The sequence below is a fragment of the Cucurbita maxima genome, unplaced genomic scaffold (genome assembly GCF_002738345.1).
Source record: "Cucurbita maxima cultivar Rimu unplaced genomic scaffold, Cmax_1.0 Cma_Scf00057, whole genome shotgun sequence".
NCBI classification, from domain to species: Eukaryota; Viridiplantae; Streptophyta; class Magnoliopsida; order Cucurbitales; family Cucurbitaceae; genus Cucurbita; species Cucurbita maxima.
Genome location: NW_019272073.1, coordinates 352,852 through 359,643, shown reverse-complemented (window position 1 = coordinate 359,643; position 6,792 = coordinate 352,852).

Here is a 6,792-nt window from a genome sequence, read left to right as displayed (position 1 = left end):
AAATAGAGTATAAGGTTCAGTAGTTTAGTCTCGTTCTAATTACCTCTGAAATAGCCCAAAAAATAGACAGAGGCGAATCAGTTTACTGTTCAATGACCTCAAAAATAGGGTGAAATGAAAGAGAAGTCTCATTCTTGTTGAGTCGGAGAGTTCAAGAGTGAAAGCAAGCAAGAAAGAAGCTGGCTGAGGGGAAGGGGCAGGAGTAGGAGCGGAGCTAGGAGACTGAGTTCAACACCCACCCATTTTTATTCCATATACACTAAGGAAGTAATAGTACAGGAAGAAGTTTACTGTGAAAGAAGAAATAGGGGAAGGAGTTAAGTAGTTCAAGAAGCCGGCCGAGGGGAAGGAGAGAAGCCAGCCAGCCTAGCCAGCCTATTTCCTTCCCTTGCTTGTGAAAGAGGGAAAGAAGGTTAATCAGTAATAGTCCTATTCTGTCGAATGAATAAGTAAGGAGTATTGATCTTTTACAATGAATAAATAGGGGAACATTCAGTAGTTCAGGTCATATCAGTTCGTTTAGTCTCTTTCTTTCATTGGTTGAGTCTTTCCTGCCAGTGAACGATCATTTCTTCTTCTTGAGTCTTCACTTTCAGTGAACGAGAAAGAATGTTGAGGATTGACTTAATAATTACCTATAGCCCTCAAAATAAGGGAAGGATAGAATTTGATCCCTCAAAATAGACAGAAGATAGAATTTGATAATTCATGGTCTTTACACAAGTTCAATTAGTCAAAGGTTTTCTCTTTTGGCTTGAGTTGAGTCTTGACTGACAGTGAACGATCATGAATCTTGAGTGTTTACAGTCTCATCCATCTTTCTTGTCTTGCTTTCTTCTTTCCTTCCAGTTCACTCTCATTTCTTCTTCTTTCGTCTTTCCTTATTAATTACCTCTACTATAAAATGGCCCTCAAAATAAGGTAAAGCATCGATTTTATCCCAAAAAATAAGAGAAGGATAGAATTTCTTTATTTATGGTATTTAAAGTCTCATTCAGAAAGAAATAGGTGTAGGAGCTTGACCTGATGATAGTTTACGAGGTTCAGTAGTGATTGAGTTCAGGAGTGAAGGATAATTCATAAAAGAAGTATTTCTCTTTGTTTACAGTTCGAGAATAGTGAAAGAAGGAGAAGATCAATAATGTTTCGGATTGACTGACTATGAAGGAGAAGATCAAGAATGTTGAGTCTTTCCTTACAGTTCACTCTTGAACAGTAAAGGAGAATGAATTAATCGCCCATTTCTTGTTGAGTCTTGACTCTCCACTCTCTCTTCAGTTATTCTTGAACAGTAAAGGAGAATGAATTAATCTTTCTTCTTGCCTTCCTGCTGTTTCAGAGAATGAATGTTGAATTGGATTCTTCAATCAAAGAGAGATAGTGAAACCCTTGTTTACGAGGTGAGTGAAGGAGCGAAGCAGCTGTGAGACCAATAGTAAAGTAATGGGCAAATGAGTGAAGCTGTGAGACTATAAAGGAGCAGGAGTGAAATCAGGTTCAGGAGCAGGAGCAGAAGCGAAGCTGTGAGACCCATAGGCGAATGAGCAAAGCCACTTTACAGACAGTGAAAGAAGGGAGACGAAAGAGCAGAGGTTCAGGATAATGCAGAGTAAAGGTGCGAAGCAGCAAGACAGAGGGGAGAAGCCGCTCGACTCGAAGAGGAGAGGGGAATTAATCTTCTTCTTCTCATCCAGCCTTCCTTCTGAATTACCTCTAAATAAAATGGGTTCAGGGGCAGGAGAAAAAAGCCAGTCGGCCGAGAGGAAGTAGTGAAAGCAAGCAAGAAAGGAAAGAAGAAAGAAGAATGAGACTGAACAGACAGTCAAGACTTCTTATTCATTCAATCCTGAACCTGAACCTTCTTTTACTCCTTCACCCCTTTTCCTTTTTGAACTTATTCTATTGGTAAAGCAGCTAATGAATTGACTCTCCTGTAAAGACTCAACTCAAGATGAATGAGACTTTACAGAGGAGTTCAAGCCAGCCAGCCAGAAAGGAAAGACTCAACTCAAGATGAATAAGAGTTTACAGTTCAAGAAGGGAGAGGTTCATGAGCGAAGCCGGTCGGCCAGTTCCTTCCAACCCAGTCAGTTCCTTCCCGTCCTATTCTGTTTCTGTCTCATTCTTGCTTCTTTCTTACAGGAGTGTGAACAAGGAGTTCAGTAGTTCAGGATCATGCATGCATCTTTCTTCTTCTTTTACAGTTCAAGAATAAATAGGAAAAGAAAAGGAGAGGAGGTTACAGTTCAAGAAGGATTGAAGGAGAGAAGCTTACCTTGTTCAATCAGTCAAAGGGTTAAGGTTGAGGATAATTCATCTTTCTTCTTCTTTTACTGTTCAGTCAGGGGGAGTCAATTCATTAATTAGCTTCTTTACCTCAATAAGGGAAGGGAAAGAAAAGCAAAGATTCGAAACCGAGCCGAGTTGACTGTTTTGTTTAATCAGGTTCAGTAGTGAAGGAAAGAACAGAGAAGAGACAAAATAGCTTTGAGTGAAAGCAAGAAGGAAAAGAAGGAACAGATTGATGATAATTAATCCTTCGTTAAGTCTTAGTTTACTGTTCAAGAATCCATAGGAAACAAAGGAAGAACAGATTTGAGACCAGAAAGGATAGGAAAAGGTGAATGAGCTAATCATCCAGCTTATTTCCCGAGTGAAAGAAGGTTCAAGATCTAGAATCTTTCTTACATGAGGGAGAGAAAGAAAGAAGAGGAGAATGAGACCCATAAGTGAAGGAGGTAAGATCAGCTGTGAGAGAAGGGGATTTCTTAGGTTATAGTGTTTGAAAGGAGAAGATCAAGAAAAGAAAGAAAAGAGACCATAAAGTCCAGTGTTTGAAGGGAGAGTCAATGTCAGAAGACAGTTTAAGAAGGTTCAGAAGTTTACCTCGTTCAATCCGTCAAAGGAGAATGAATCTTGAGGCTTTCCCTTGAGGCAAGAGAGTCAAAGAGTGAAATCTGTCGATGAATAAGAAGTCTTTGTTTACAATCGAGTAAATGAATTGAATATGCGAGAATGAATCTTGAGTCTTTCCTTCCTGTTCCGGATTGAATGAATTGAAAGAATAAATAGGTGGTTGGTTTAGTCGCTTTACCTGATTCTCATCCTTAACAATGAATTACCTCTACTAAAAAATAGCCCTAAAAATAGACAGAGGATAGGAAAATAGCCCAAAAAATAAGGGAAGGATAGGATCATTCTTGTTTTTTGAGTCTTTACAGTCGAGTTCTAGAGTGAAATCAAGGAAAATGGCCAAAAATATCCCAAAAAATAGACAAAGGATAGCATTTTGGAATTAATGATCCTAACACGAAAAGAGTGAAATCAATCCCATTTAACCGATTTTGAACGAAAATACCGGGAAAATGGACAAAAATCAGGGATTTTGACCTAAAAAATAAGGATTTTATCCCAAAAAATAGACAGAGGATAGAATTTCAGAATTAATGGTCTTTACAGGAAAAAGAGTGAAATCAAGGAAAATGGCCCTAAATACCGGGAAAATGGCCAAAAATGGCCGAAAATCCCGGGAAATCAGAGATTTATCCCAAAAAATAGACAGAGGATAGCATTTTAGAATTCATGGTCTTTACAGGAGAATTCATCGGAAAGATGCGAAGCAGTGAGATCGAGTTTACCTCTAGAAATAAGGGAAGGTCAGGTCATATTGGGGAAAGAGCTTGACCTTCTGATAGTTTACGAGGTTCAGTGGAAGAGGCAAACAAAACAGACCCAGTGAAAGAAAAGAGCTACTGCACTTTACAAGAGAGGAAAATAGCTTGACCTCGTGTTTGAATAGTGAAACCCTTGTGAAAGAAGGTGATTGAGCTGATCTTGAATTTGATTCGTTTACTGTGTTTGAAGGTGAAGGAGTGAAAGAAGGTTCCAGCAATGGAATTTCAGTTTACCGAGTTCAATCCGTCAAAGGTTTAAGTTGAGTCATGATTTCCTAATTACCTCGGCCCAAAATATCCCTAAAAATAGACAGAGGATAGAATTTGAGAAATAATGGTCTTAAAGAGGGAAAGAAGGTTCATGAGAATGAACAAGGAGTTGAGTCTTACCTTCAGGTTCAGTAGCTTAGGTTCCGGTTCAGGAAAAGGTTTTCGGTTTCATCTTGAGTTGAGTCTTGACTAACTGTTCAGGAGTTCAGTTCGTAAACTCTTTCGTTTCGTCTTTGTTTACCATTCAGGGAAAGTCAAAGAGTGAAATCAGGGAAAACATACCGAAAAATAGGGAGAGGATAGGATTTTCTAATTCATGGTCTTTACAGGAGTTCAATCTGTCGAATAAGGAGTGTTTACAGGAGAATTAATGTTTCATTTGATTCTGAAAGAAAACAGAGTAAACGAGAATTCATCTTGTTGAGTTGAGTCTTTGTTCACAATCACTTCCTTAGAATAACGAACCATAACAGAACAAGAAGCGAAGCAACTTTACAGTCCAATTAAGTTCAGGGGAAGGAGAATGAATAAGGAGTCTTGAAACACTTTCTCATCCAGCCAGCCAGCCGCTATACCGAGTTAAAGAGTGAAATCTGTCGAATGAGTGAAAAAAGGTGAATGAGTTTACTGTTCCTTAATAAATAGGATCCGGAGGAGGAGTCTTTCATTCTGTAGCTCAGGGAATGAAGTAGCTCATTCATCGGAAAGGGAAGAAGCTGCTTTAATAGGAGTAAGTAGCTCTCCCGGAAAGCAACTAAGCTAATTCATTGAGGATTGACTGATGAATTATCTCTAGCCAAAAATATCCCAAAAAATAGGATAATGCATCGATTTTATCCAAAAAAAAAAACTAAACAGAAGATAGAAAAAATTAATTAATGGTCCTAAAGAGGGAAAGAAGGAAAAGGTGAAAGAAGGAGCGAAGCAATGAATGAGACAGAGTTGCAGAGGTTCATGAGTTCAGGGGAAGGTTTTCGGTTGATTCCTCTTTTACTGTTTAGGGAGAATGAGTAAATGAATGAATGAGCTACTTTACCGAGTTCAATCAGGGCAGGGGATAGAGTCAAACAAAGGTGAAGGGGCGAAGCCACGAGCGAGACCAAGTTCAATCAGTCAAAGAAAAGGAGAAAGAATCAATAAGTGAAGGATTGAATGAATTTAGCTTTACCTCGTGAAAGAAGAAATTTCGGTCAGGGAAGGAATAGAGCTTCAAGCAGAAGAAGAAAATGCAGGTGAATGAGCTTCTCTTTCTTTCTTTCTCTTTATGTAAAAGAGAATTCATCTTTTCTTGTTGTCTTGCTTTCATCTTTCATTTCTCTTTGATTTACTTTCGTGTAAAGAAAGATTCTTCAAAGAGCTTTACCTTAAAAAATAAGCTCAGGGAATAGAGGTTCAGGAGAATGCATGTTTCATTTGATTCTCCCAGGAAAAGGTTTGAGGTCTCTTTCCTTCCGAACTAATTACCTAAAAAATGGACGAAAATATCCCTAAAAATAGACAGAAGATAGAATTTCAGAATTAATGGTCTTTACAGTTGAATGAATAAGGAGTTTCGTCTTTCCTTTCTCTTTTTGACCTTGTTCAATCAGGTTCAGGATAATGACTCTTGAGTTTCGACTCCCTTCTTTCATTCTCTAATTCTTCTTTCTTCTCCCTGAATTGATTCTTGAACTGTAAAGTCGAATTAATCTTGAGTTGAGTCGAATTCATCTTGAGTCTTTCCTCGACAGTAAAGCAGCTAATTCATTGATTCTTCTTTTTTCATTCTCGTCAGGTTCAGGAGAAAGATCAGGTTCATTCGCTTCTCTTTCTATCACTGTAAAGTCCCATTCTTCTTGTTTGAGTCTATTTCTTCAATCAATTCATTCTTTCACTATAAACTCCTTCAATCAGGTCAGGGAATAGAGTCAAAGGTTTAAGGTTAAGTCGAATTCATTCTTCTTACCTTATAGTCTCGTAAATGAATTAGCTATAGAATGAACCTATTTCCCTTGTTTTCTCTTTCGTCTTGACTTCTGGAGCTTTCCCTTGTTCAAGAGTGAAATGGCCTAAAAAATAGGGACAAGTGATTGAGTTCAGTCTCGTATCGGTCGTAGTAGCGTTAGCGTGCCAAGCCCTACCGTGTTCGATGAGTGAAGATTCATCTTTTTCCCTTGTTTTCTCTTTCGTCTTGACTTCCAGAGCTTTCCCTTGTTCAAGAGTGAAATGGCCTAAAAAATAGGGACAAGTGATTGAGTTTAGTCTCGTATCGGTCGTAGTAGCGTTAGCGTGCCAAGCCCTACCGTGTTCGATGAGTGAAGATTCATCTTTTTTAAGCAGAAAGAATATGAATGCAATCAATCTATTCTTTGATTAGCCTGTTAAGAGACCTATGGAAGTTTGGATTCTGCCCTGTAGGAACCATACCATAAACCATAACCATATCATAGATGAATAAATATCCCAGTTTTCGTTGACCGTGAAAAACCTGACGGAGAATATGGTTTATTATCTAGGGCATCCGACAAGAGAGCATCTATTGAAGACCTTGGAAGAAATAGCTGAAAGGTGGAATCCATATCCGCTCTAAGAAAAACTCTCATTAAGATAAATGGCTAAGCCTTATAACTACACTAATCGATCTCTTCCCAAAAGGAGCGAGTCATAAAAGCCAACTCATGTTGCTAGTACGTGGGAAGCAGGCCGAGAGAATTTAGGCCTTTGCAACTAAACGAAAGAAAGGGTTCCACATCGAAGGATGAAGACCTATAGCATCTTACTCAGAACCAACAAGAGACCTTTAAAAGATATAACGACTATTGAGTCCGCTGATTCCGCTTTGGTCGTAGATTAACTTCAAGGAAGGTGA